The 13826-nt window shown below is 37.9% G+C and overlaps 1 non-coding gene across 1 annotated transcript; it reads left to right on the top strand.

Annotated features, from left to right (window-relative positions):
• Positions 1-1556: 1556 nt before the first annotated feature.
• LOC141610224 (small nucleolar RNA R71) lies at positions 1557-1663 on the top strand. Its single transcript, XR_012528120.1, has one exon. It is a non-coding gene; the product is annotated as a small nucleolar RNA R71 (small nucleolar RNA).
• The last annotated feature ends 12163 nt before the right edge of the window (positions 1664-13826 follow it).

The raw sequence follows: 13826 nt of genomic DNA, 5'->3' as shown, positions 1-13826 counted from the left end.
AATGATTGGAATCTTCTTCCATATCAACAATGACAAAGTCCACCAGGATGAAAAATTTCCCAATTCGTACGGGAACATCTTCCCATATCCCTAATGGTGTCTTTGTCGATCTATCGGCCATTTGGAGTGTGATATTGGTGCATTTAAGCTCTCTCATCCCCAACCTTTTACTCACCGAGTACGGCATAACACTCACACTAGCCCCTAGATCACATAAGGCTATATTGATCGTGGTGTCGCCAATGGTACACGGTATTGAGAAGCTTCCCGGATCCTTGAGTTTTTGAGGTGAACTCCCTTGAAGTATTGCACTACAAACCTTAGTGAAGGCGATAGTCTCAAGCTTCCGGATCAACTTATTCTTTGTGAGGATGTCTTTCATGTATTTCGCATAGGCCGGTACGTGATTGATTAATTCCATGAAAGGAATTGAGACTTCCAAATTCTTCACAATTTCCATAAACTTTCCAAGTTGGTCATCAAATTTGGGCTTGGCTTGACGACTTGGAAAAGGAAGTCTAATCACAATGGGCTCCTTCTCCTTGACCTTGTCTTCATTTTTCTTTGAAATTTCTTCTTTTGATGATTCTCCATCTTTGGAGTTTTGCACAATTTCTTCCTTATCACTAGCTTCCACAACTTTATCCTCAACTTGCTTCCTCGGTGCTTCATACCTTGTACCACTTCTCAAGTGAATGGCACTAACCGTTTCATGTCTTGGGGGATTACTTTGAGGTGGTAATTGCCCCTTTTGTCTTTGTGAGCTTGATGATGCTAGTTGAGTCAATTGGGTTTCCAACATTTTGGTGTGAGCTAGGATGTTGTTGATGGTGGTTTCCTTTGCTTGACTATCTTTTTGCATTTGAGTAAAAAATTCTTGTTGATTCTTTTGCATTTGAAGGACCGCTTTTTGAACATCAAAACCTTGGTCATTTTGTTGATTGTATGGATTTTGATTTTGGTAACCTTGGTTTTGGTTGTAAAAGGGTCTTGGATTTTGGTTTCTCATGGGAGGTGGGGTGTATGTTGTTTGAGGGTTTTGAACATTTTGGCTTTTGGATGAGAGATTTGGATGGAATTTGGTGTTTTCATTGTAATAGTTGGAATAAGGGGTACCACTCTTGTATGCTTGGAAAGCATTCACTTGTTCATTTGTTCCCCTACATTCACTTGAGTCATGTCCCAAAGTTCCACAATTCTCACATATCCCACTTGGGATTGATGAGGATGCCGTCATGGCATTAACATGATGCTTTGGTGATTTCGAGGCTTCTTCAAGTCTAGCTATAGCTTTTTCAAACTTCAAATTGATGGTATCAATGTGAGCACTAAGTTGAGCACCCAATTGAGTAACGGAGTCCACTTCATGCTTTTCTCCTCTAGTAGCCTTGCGAGGTCTACTATATTGTGAGTTATGGACCGCCATTTCCTCAATTTTGTTCCAAGTTTGATTGTCATCAACTTCGGTGAACATTCCATTTGATCCCATGTTGAGAATGTTCCTTGAATCTTCATATAGACCGTTCCAAAATGGTTGTACCAAGAACCACTCGCTAAGTCCATGGTGAGGACATGAGCGACAAATTCCTTTAAACCGCTCCCAAGCTTCATACAAAGATTCTTCATGCCTTTGCTTAAAACCCGTAATTTGAGCTCTTAGCATGTTAGTCTTTTCCGGTGGGTAGAATTTTTTGTAGAAAGCTAAAACCAACTTTTTCCAAGAATCAATTCCGAGAGTGGCCTTATCAAGGCCCTTCAACCATTGTTTCGCGGTGCCAATTAGAGAAAAAGGAAATAAGACCGATTGAATTTGTCCTTGAGTTACACCGGTTTGAGAAATCGCATCACAATAGTCACAAAAGGTCTCCATATGAGAGTGAGGGTCTTCACTAGGCATCCCCCCAAATTGGCTCCTTTCGACTAATTGGATAAATGCGGATTTGACTATGAAATTTCCGGTTAGATGTTGTGGTGTGAGAGTACCATTGGGTAGGTTCTCCTCGGTGGGTACGGAATGCGATGTGGGTTGATTTTGTGTTGTATTTTGTGTTGGGTTCTTCTCACCTTCTGGTGCAAAAGGGTTGATGAACTCAATAGTTGGTTGAATATCTACAACCTCACTAATACCTCTCAAATTTCTCCTAGCAAGTCTTCTATTGGTTGTCAAAGTTTTTTCAATTTCACGATCAAAAGGTAAATCACCTTGTGACCTTCTAGACATGCAAAATATCAAACAACTCGAAAACAATTAGAACAAAGCTTGAGGAGTTTTACTTCCTCAAGGCAAAGAAAGACACAACTAATAACAATATAAGAAAATCTAAATCAAGATAACACCGTCCCCGGCAACGGCGCCATTTTTGGTCGGGTATTCGGATGCTATATTCTATTTTTCGGAACAATTGTCGTTGGAAGCACCTAGACCAAACAAATTTTATAACTTCACAAACAACTCTACAATTAGTAAAGAGGCAAGTAAAGGTCGGATCCCAAGGGACGGGAATTGAGATGAGATTTCTATTGAAACTAGTGGTGTCTTAGGTGTGTCACAATTTGGGTTGATGTAGAAGGTCACTAAACTAAATAGCAATGAAAGTAAATAAGCAAGATGAATTGAAAGGGTTGTAAACAATTGATAAAAGGCACTAGGGTGTCATGGGGTCATAGGGGATTCATAAGAATTGATCATACAAACATGTTCTCAAATTATAAGCAAGCAATTATTGTTGTGATGGATTGAGTTGGGTTATATCTTACAATCCTAGGAAAGTTTGGGTCCCGGAGCCGAATCGATTAGATTGTACAACACCTACAAGTCGACTTAGTCTTCCCTACTCAACAACATGAATGGTCTAATGAGACTCGAGTTGGTTTATGTCTTACAAGTCTCATTGAAAAGGTAGGTGATGGGTAAAAAATGCAAGGATTCATAGGCTCGCATTACATCAAACATAACATGTGCATGAGTTGAGATCAAAACAAGCAAGCAAATAAACCATGAAAGAATATTAATTTAAGCATGAATCATTCCCCATGTTGGTTTCCCCTAATTACCCATTAACCCTAGCTATGGAACTACTCACTCATTATCATGTTGAACATGCTAGCAAGGTTGTCAATCATACCAACAAAAATGAAACATGATGAATAAATGAAAGTAATTAGCAATAATTAAAAAGGGATTAAGAGAATTATACCTACTAATGATTCCAATAATAAAGCAAAGAATAATAGAAGTACTTGATGCTTGATTGAGAGGTTGCCAATCTCCCAATAATAACCCAAATAATCTTCAATTACCCAAAATAAAGGATGAACAAAAGAGAGATTAAGGAAATAAAACTTGTATTAAAACTTGATTAAGTGTTGATTACAAAACTAAAGAGAGATTTGATTGATATTAACTACTCTAAGAATTGATAAGAAGAACATGCTCTTCTAATTAGACTAATGGGGTATTTATAGTGGAAATTAGGTGGATGCATTAGGGTTAACTAAGGGCTTAAATGACGATTAAGTCCCTACTTAGGGAAACGTCGGTATTTTCTGAAGGAAGGGCATCTTTCTTGAAGCTTGAAGAAACGAATTTGCGCTGTCTTGGAATCCGTGCGTCTTAGGCATGGGACGACCGGATTCAGGAGTTTCTGCCCGGGCGTCTTTGAGAGAACACAGGCGTATTCTGGGTGCTACTGCCCGGGCGTCTTTGGTAGAAGACGCACGGATTGTGGTCCTGGGGACGAGCGTCTTCAGGGGAAGACGGGCGGATAGCTGCTAAGCCGTGTTTCTTCTTCTTTTCTTCCTTTTTCTTCATAAAATCCTTGGGGATTTCCTTGGGGATGCAAGGATCTTTCCTCATCATTGCCCAACTACTATAATATGTATAAAGGCCTTCTAATCTTGTCTCTCCTTAATGCTTAGTCATTGGATTCAATCAATTTAGTCTCATTTTGCCATGAAAATGCAAGGTTTGCACTCCTTTCTTACCAAGGACACAAAACCTCAAAGAATATGCAAAACAAAGAGCTAAAGACAACGTGGTAAGAAATCTAAATTTGTAACACAACGTGGTAAGAAATCTAATGCAAATTTACAAATTGACAATCAGACTGAAACAGAAAAAGGAATAGAGACATCTTCCACCCCAGTGGAACCTTCCCCTGTAATTCCAACACAGTTGGAGGAAGATATTTTGCAATTCACTGCTGATGATGTGAAGGAGGAGGTAGAGTATTGGAATCAGGCAGTTGTGTGCTTTGTCTTAGGGGCTAATCCCCCATGGGAGGTGTTAGAAGGATATATTCATAGAATATGGAATAAATATGGCATAGACAAGATTTCGTTCCTTCCTAATGGAATCTTTCTTGTCAGGTTTAAGACCTTGAATAGTAAAGAAGAAGTGCTTAAGGCTGGGTATCATATGTTTGATAATAAACCCCTAGTGGTTAAACCTTGGCAGAGTGAAGTGGACCTCCTTAAAGAGGAGGTAAAAGTAGTGCCAGCTTGGATTAAATTGTATGGTTTACCTCTAAAATTTTGGGGTAAGTGTATGCCAAAGATAGCTGCTTTGGTGGGACCTTATGTTAGGTCTGATCCAGCTACAAAAGCCAAAACCAGGCTGGGATATGCAAGGGTGATGGTTGAACTGAATGTTGGGCACAAGTTCCCTACTTGTGTTCAGTTTAAAGATGAGCATGGCAGTTTACTGAAGGTAAAGGTGGAATATGACTGGAAGCCTAGTATTTGTTTGAATTGTAAAGGCATGGGACATGAAACCAATGAGTGTAGGAAGTCTCAGCAAAAGAAACCAGCTCTCCCAGTAGTCAGGAAAGAATGGAGGCATGTGCCTCAGGTGAAATCAAATTTATCTATGACTGAATATCCTGTTCTGTCTAGCCCAACTACTCCTGCTCCTAAACAGCAACAACTTGAGGACAAGGAGGAGAGTGACACTGAGGACATCATTGATCTGGATGAAATTGAGAGACAACAGGCAAGTGCAAGGAAAACTGGTGACCCTCCTAACCCTACTGTTTCCCATGAATAACATAGGGTTTTGGAATGTGAGGGGTCTTAATAGTGTAAATAAACAAAAAGTAGTTAGAAATTTTATGAATAATCATAGGCTTGGCCTATTTGGATTACTTGAGACTAAAATAAGTGGTGGAAATGTGGCAAATGTAACCCTTAATTTGTTTGATGGATGGTGTGTGACCACCAATAGTCATACTCATAAGGGGGGAAGGGTTTGGTTGTTATGGAAGCCTCAACTATTTGATGTTCAAGTGTTGGCTTATAATCCCCAGTTTATTCATGCAAAGATTACTATTAAAGTGACAGGGAAGAGTTTCTTTTTAACCTTGATTTATGCCTTCAATGATGGTGAGGATAGGGTTGAGTTGTGGAGAAATCTGAAGTATTATGCTCAATCCTACACTGATCCTTGGGCTCTTGCTGGTGATTTCAATACAGTATTGAATCCTGATGAGAGATTAGGTGGGCAGACTAAAGATGATGATATGGAAGCCTTTGTAGACTGTGTGACTGATTGTGGGATGGTTGATATCCAGGCTACTGGTGCTTTCTTTACTTGGACAAATAAACAAGATGCTGAGCATAGAAAGTATAGTAGGCTAGATAGATTTTTGGTCAATAATGATTGGTTAACTGAGTTTACTGATATGATTGGACACTTTCACCCTGAAGGGTTGTTTGATCATAATCCCTGTGTTATCTCTAACAAACACCATGTTGCCACAAAGAATAGAAGTTTCAAGTACTTCAATATGTGGGGTGGGGCAGCTGTTTTTCTTCCTAGGGTTAAAACTGTATGGGATGAACACATTCAAGGCACTAGGATGTTCTGTATTGTCAAGAAATTGAAACAGTTAAAACCTGTCCTTAAGGAGATTAACAAGGAATGCTATGCAGATATAGAAATCAAAACTGGAGAAGTAGAACTGGTTTTGACAGCTATTCAGAATCAAATTATTGATGATCCCAGGAATCATTTGCTTATCACTCAGGAAAGGGAAGCTATGGAAAATTTCAGAAGCTTAACTAAGGCCAGAGACAGTTTTCTTAGTCAAAAGGCTAAATCTAAATGGCTTGAGGAGGGTGATGCTAACACAGCATACTTTCATGCTGCTATCAGAAAAAGATGCATGAGCAATACCATTATACAGATTGAGGATCAGCATGGGAGAGTTTGTACTGAAGCTCAAAGTATTCAGGATGCTTTTCTAGAATATTATAATGGTTTACTGGGCAGTAGGAAGAGCACTGAAAATGTCAGGCCTGCTGTTTTGGAGTTTGGGAAGTGCTGCAATGAGGAACATTTTTCTATACTAAACAGGCCAGTACTATATGAGGAGGTCAAACAGGTTGTTTTCTCCATTCCTATTGATAAAGCCCCAGGTCCTGATGGCTACACTAGTGGGTTCTTTAGGGATTCATGGGAATTGATTGGCAATGATATTGTGAAGGCTATGCAGGATTTTTTCCATACTGGTCAGTTGCTCACTCAACTGAATGCAACTAATATCAGTCTAATTCCAAAGTGTGAGAGGCCAAAATCAGTTAAGCAATTCAGACCTATTGCTTGTTGTAATGTTCTCTACAAGGTTATATCTAAACTCCTTTACAATAGAGTAGCCCTGGTCCTCCCTGACATTATTCATGAAAGTCAAGGGGCTTTTGTGAAAGGAAGGTCCATCATTGAGAATGTGTTGATTTGTCAGGATATTGTACATCAGTATTCTAGAAAGAATGTCTCTCCTAGATGCTTGTTTAAAATTGACCTGCAAAAGGCCTATGATACAGTTGAATGGGATTTTGTGAAGCAACTACTGACAGGTCTGAAGTTCCCTAGTAAGTTTGTTAACCTTCTTATGGCATGCATAACTACCACTTCCTATACTTTGGTGCTTAATGGGAATAATTTTGGCTACTTTAAGGGTGAAAGAGGTCTCAGGCAAGGTGATCCAGTGTCTCCACTCATCTTTACTATCTGTATGGATTACTTGACTAGGCTAATTGCTTTTGCTACTAGCAGGTGGCCTTTTCACTATCATCCTATGTGCAAAGCTATTAAACTCACTCACCTTATGTTTGCGGATGATTTGTTGATGTTCTGCAAAGGAGATGCTCCTTCCATCATCCTCCTTATGAAGGCCTTCACCTCATTCTCTAATGCTTCAGGTCTGCAGATGAATAACACTAAATCAGAAATATTCTTTAATGGCATGAAAGAAGAGTTGCAACAAGATATTTTATCAGTCACAGGTTTTCAAGAGGGTGAAATGCCATTTAGGTACTTGGGAGTCCCTATTCAGCCTGGCAAAATCTCTAAAAAGGAATGTAGTAGTCTTGTGGAGAAAATGGTGTCAAGAATCAGGAGCCTTGGAGCTAAAAAGCTTTCCTATGCAGGTAGGGTTGTCCTCATCAACTCTGTTTTGAATACTCTACATAACTTTTGGGCTGCTATGTTTGTTATCCCTAAAGCTGCCATTAAAAGAGTTGAGGCTATATGTAGAAATTACCTATGGGATAGCTCAACTGAATATCACAGAGTCCCTTTGGTTGGTTGGGATAGAGTAACTATGCCTAAAGCTGAAGGAGGATTAGGCATTAAGAGAGCCAGTACCTGGAATATAGCTTCTGTTGGTAAATTGGTCAGTTGGATTTACACGAAGTCTGATAGGTTATGGATCAAATGGGTTGACAGTGTGTACCTCAAAGGGTCTTCATGGCATGACTATACTCCAGCAAATGATTCTACATGGACTTGGAAGAGTATTTGTAAGGTGAAGGAGAGGATTAAGGATGGATTCATTGATAATGTATGGGCTCCTCACCAGAAGGGGTACACAATTGGGAATGGATATGATTGGCTTCTGGGAACTCATATGAAACAACAATGGTCTGCTATTGTTTGGAATAACTGGAATATTCCTAAAGCTTCGTTCATATCATGGCTCATTATGCAGGAAGGTATTAACATCAAGTCGAAACTCTATGCCTATGGATTCTGTCAAGATGACAGGTGTATTTTGTGTGATACTCAGTCTGAAACAATCCCTCATCTGTTCACTGAGTGTGAATTTAGCAGAAAGATTCAGAAGTATGTTGAGGATTGGATTGGTCGACCAATGCCTACAATTAATGACTTACTGACTACAAATCGCAATAATCTGAAATGGAAAGCACTAGCTATGAGTTTGACGACTTACAGATACTTAATCTGGGATCAGCGGAATCATGCGAGGATTGAGCTTAATGTGATGAGACCTTCAGTGGTTGTAGAGCGGATGAAGAAGATGATTCAGCTGCAACTTAGACGGAGATGTATGGGTAAGGATGGAATGAGTGAAATGGAAATCCGGAATTGTTTGGGTTTCTATTGATGGTTCGAAGTACTTGATATTTGTTGTTGTTGTTTTGGTTCTTTCTTTTTACATATGCTCTTGATGTAATTGGGGAAGTATTTTTGATACATATATAATACATACTCACATTTCACCAAAAAAAAAAGAGCTAAAGACAATAAATGACCCAAATATGTACTAAAAAGCATGGGAACAAGGCTAATTCGGGGACTAAATGTGCGCTAATTATGGTCACATCAGCTTCTGTCTCTGAACTCTTTCTCGCTTTGACGTAGCTTCTAATTACGATTTAAATCAACTATTATTTGTATTATCGCCTCTAATCTGACATATTTTCATTCTAATTTTATTTTTCTTTTATTTCCTTCTTCGAAATCTCGTCTTTGAGTGTGTTTTTGACGTAGATCAAATAAAGTATGTAAATTAAATTATTGTAATTCATTTGGCGTAATTATTATTATGTATGATTTATTTACTTGGCATTCACATGTAATTAATCTAATTTCCAACTTCGACTAAGTTGTTTGCTAAAACACCTGTTAACCGACATAGTCTAAATTCACATGATAGGATTAATCAATGTTTGTTGCATTTACATCGACGACATATCAAATATGAGCAACTTCACTAATCATTAGTAGAGGCCGCTATCGAGGCGGGTGAGATTAGGTGTTCGAACTAAATAACTTCCTAATACGTACCCTCACCGGTTACTCCAGCTATCTCTGGACATCCGTGTCCATTAACATCTCGAGAGTCATTCTAGACATAGAATGCTAAGGGTAACAAGTTCTTAGTGTTCATGTCATTATTTCGTGTCTTAACATGGAACGAGGTATTCTAACGATTTCTAATTTTTCCACACTAAATTGGTGGCGACTCCACAAATGCATGCTATTTAACCTTTCACCTGTTTCAATGCCTCACAAATCGGTAACATCCCATGACGTGCTTTTGCAAACCAAGGTTCCGTGGGAGAAGTGCGGCAGCCTCAAAATCACAACGCGCGGGTGCGCGCGGCGTGGGTGGCTCATGTCCACAGTTTGGTGACTCTGCTGGGACGATACACTTATGTGTAACCTAGGGTGAACTTGAACAAGGTTAGGGAATAGTTTATACGAGACAGGTGTCGATTTTCATTACTCGACTTTCTTAGGTCGTTTCATTTAGTCTTCCTAGGTCATTTAATTTAGTCTTCCTAGGCGCTAGAGCATGTAAGAAGGACTCAAGAAATTGTCTTGGATAAATTGGGAAGCTTGAAAGCGACCCTTGTTCTTGTTGTTGCAAATCGTGCAAAAGGGGCCACCCGGTTATTTATTCTCGTTTTTCCTCTTGATTTTTTTCCTTTCCAAGATAAAATATCCCAGGCAAAAATACTCTAAACTCTCCAAAGAAGGTTTCTAGGCCATAAAATGCCCCATGTTCTTAGACGGATTTCGAATTGGACCCTATTTCAGTCAACGGACCAAAACCGGGTTCATGCTTGCTTGTTGTGGATTGTTTTGCTTCAAACTCCCCTTCTTGAAAAGGATTGGTCCTCAAATCCTCGGCATATCATCACTAAACACCTCATAATAAGGACTTAAATCCCCAACATCAAATGTGACATGAATTCCAAAGAGATTATCCTTGTTCTTGTTGGATCCAATTTGCTTGATGATCTTAAATGGACCTTCTTCATTTGCCATGGACTTGTCTTTCCCTTTCTTGAGGACTCTTCCCTTGCAAGAACGAACCCTAACATGATCTCCGGGCTTGAATACTTGTGCTTTCTTAGGAACCATGGACATTCCCTTGTATTTCGTGGCCCTAGCATGGACGGGAGGTTTCCCTCAAGCCGTTTCTGTACTTCTTTCCATTGCTCATCAATTGGCTTGGATCCTTGTGGTTGGGTAGCCTTATTGCCGTGACCATGAGCCTTATGATCTTCAAATGAATTAGGAGTAGAGAGGGTGGGATAATCACATTGCACACCATCATAGGTACCCTCGGTTTGATCATTGATGAGGAACCTCCCTTGAATTCGTTTCTTGATCTCATGCTATTTCTTGTTAGAGTAAACATTTGGCTTGAGTTGGACAATCACATTTACCTTGCTACTAGTTTCAATTCCGATTTCAAACAACTTAGACGAATTTGGTGTAGAAAGTGTAAGAGCCATATTGCAAATCCTTGATGTAATCGTTGGATTGATTACTCCATTTGAGCAATTCTTGTTCAAGTGAACACTCTCCTAGCTTGCCGTTTGATTTGTGGACATCACGGCTGCCCAAGTGAGGTTTAGGGACCTCAGTCATTAACCTTTGTCGGCATTTGGTGGAACATCTTCATAGAACTTGATCAATCCTTGAACTTTGTTAGGGAATGTTTCCTTTTGCTCTTTGGACATGTCTTTGGCAAGGAGAACATGGACACCTTCCATATCATTTTTCTCTTGGATCATTTTGGCCTCCTTGATGAACATTACTTCTTTAGAAGGTTCAAGTATGGAGGATGGTGGAAGAGTTGCTAGAGTGACTTTTCTCTTGCCAAATTAGAAGGTGTATGTGTTATCCTTCCTATGATGCACCGCATTCCTATAAAACTCCCATGGCCTGCCAAGTAGAATATGGAAAACATCCATAGGTAGAACATCACAAAGAACCTTATCAACATAGTTCTTGGCAATGGAGAAGGACTGGTGTGATGTAGTCTCTTCGTCAAAGCTATCAACCAAAACAATATTTATAACTTCACAAACTACTCTTAGTAAAGAGGTAAGTAAAGGCCGGATCCCAAGAGACGGGTATTGATGTAGAATTTTCAATTGCAAGGGGAGATGTTTATGGATCAATTTTTCTGAAAGACGAAACCTCAAGGGAGAAAGAAGAAAGAAAATTGCCCTCAAATTTGTACTAGCATACATACTCATATTGTGTGGATACCGGTAGAGACGCAACACTTGGGGCGTTATTGTGAGACGGTCTCACAGATTGTATTACTATTCAAGGAGCTGGGATTTGGGTTTTATTATACTTCATATTAGCATATTATTGGAATTCATCCGCTTCCAAGTAAGTTTGCTAATCACCTTTTTTTAATCTTAGTACTTAACATGCATGAGGTCTTGGGAATTATGTAATTCAAATCTGTTGAAAATCGTTACAGAACCCTTCAGTGGTATCGGAGCGCACATGTATTGTTAAGTATTAGATTAAAAGGTTGCGCCTTTAGATATAATTGTTATATCTATGTTTTTGTTCTAGAGTTACAAGATTAGGGCTTTTAAATTGAATTAGTTCAATTAATGCAATTGTTGTAAGTTGTTAAACATTAAATTTAGGATTGTATCATAATAGATGTTTGATTGTATCGTAATATTTGATATTGTGGTACTCCTTTAATTCGATTAAAGGAATTTAATTGATTTTAACAAAGCCCTAATTTGTTGTTAGATGCCTATTTTAAGAGTGTCTTAAAATCCCAATTTGATTGGATCTAATTAGATTAGATATTTAATAAACCCTAATTTGATTAGATGATTACATTGTCTAATCAGTTTTTAATTTTGATTAAAGGAAAAAAATATACTGTTCACGAAACACTATTTATGCACGGGTACTGTTCACGGCTACTCTTCGCGGAATGTTATTGTTCATCAGTTCCGAGTGTCAGATTTTGATGCTATAATAGTGTTTTTCAAGTGTAAACGGCATTTTAAACAGTTCGACAAAGCAGGGTCGGCGTTTTTAAGCCAAAATTCTGATGTCTTGATAGACTTTCAGGTTGTTTTTGATTAAAAATTATGATTTTGATTTTTCATAATTTGGTTTCGGGTTTTAATCAATTTGATTGATTGATTGTTACAATGTTGGATTTATTTATGTTTATATCTTTATTTATTGTATATATACCCTGAATGATATGATTATCTACCCATGTTATTATGTTTTTGCATATGATGTTTAAAAAAAACAATTATGAATTGTAGACGATTATGAATCATTTTTGGGTTCTTAATTTGACTTGTTCTAATTTAAAAATGTTTGTATATTACTTTTTACATATAATGTTTAAGTATTAATTGAACCCTGATGTGTTGATTAGAACGGCTAGGTTTCCTTATACCCTTTTCCTAAGAGAACCAGCGTCATGTTTAGGACCCGTGTCATGTATGACTCGATATTCCCTCAATTAAAATATTAAGTAACGCCCCTCCAAATTAATGGCTGTAAAATACTTATATCATTTGAAGTAATGTCTGCCAAAGTAGAGTACTCCTTCTATATAAGTTGAACAAGTGGGTAACAGTTACCCACACTTGAGATTTGGTTCACTTAACAAGGTCATCAAAATAGTTTTGGACTTTGGGGAAAATAGTCAAGTCACATAAAATGTTACCTGACGACTAGGAGTCGCATTTGGTGCGATTGACATATGATGTCTACCTTGATTTGTGTAGCTTGGGCGTTGAGACAAAGCTCACTCAAGTTATATATGATTGGGGATTCTAGGATACTATGTACATATGAGGATTATATGTGTAGTCTTATTAAGAATGTCATACAAATGTGTGTCTTAAATTGGTTAAGATAATAACAGTATATTAATATATCGATTTAGTTTTGCATATGTTTATAGTTGTAATTTATCATTGTCGTCATGTTTTTCAAGTGAGTTTGAATCGTTCAAATTCATAGATTGGTTTCTCTGAGAATTGTTCTCAATTAGGCAAAGTGAAGTTTGTCTTCAAAAGAAATTTTGTCAAACCATACTTAATGCTAATGTATAGTTTAGACTATATACCAAAAGTCATAAAGATGACTATTCGTACCATATGTGTCAATTGTTTAAAATAATGGAATTGTTCCCGCTTAGTGAGAAAAATATGTGGAATGATCCACTTAGTCCACATGTCATTGTTGTGACATAATTATATTGATAATTTGGTTAATTGGGTATCCTTCTTATCAAAGATTGATGATTGAAATTGTTTTAGTTCTACCTTAAGTTATATTCAATTCATTGGGAATGATGCATGCAACTTAAGCGAATTTCTCAGTTAGTGACTATTAAGTTTCATATCAAGAAGAATCAAAAACTAATGTTCTTTGAGTTCATCAGTTAAGAGACTTTGAGATATGAGTTTAGACACTAGTAATAGTGGAATGGACAATCGTTGTCACCATCTCGAAGATCAATGTCTAAACATTTATGAAAATCATTTAGTGATTAACGTCATTATTGTAATGACAGATAACATTGGAAAGATAGCTTTAGAAATGCCCCGAAGATCTGCGAAAGCTATTGAAGTATGACTTCTAAATGAAGTATGCATGTTATAAAAGTAGAAGTTATTACGAATATTCTACTATAAGGTATAACATACCAAAGATGGTATTAACATTGTGAATGTAATGTAATGTGGAGTAGGATAATGGTAAAGAATGAAACAGATCTACG

The sequence above is a fragment of the Silene latifolia genome, chromosome 10, assembly GCF_048544455.1.
Source record: "Silene latifolia isolate original U9 population chromosome 10, ASM4854445v1, whole genome shotgun sequence".
Taxonomy (NCBI): Eukaryota; Viridiplantae; Streptophyta; class Magnoliopsida; order Caryophyllales; family Caryophyllaceae; genus Silene; species Silene latifolia.
Note: the sequence above shows the minus strand (reverse complement) of the source record. Positions and strands in the feature narration are given on the sequence as shown.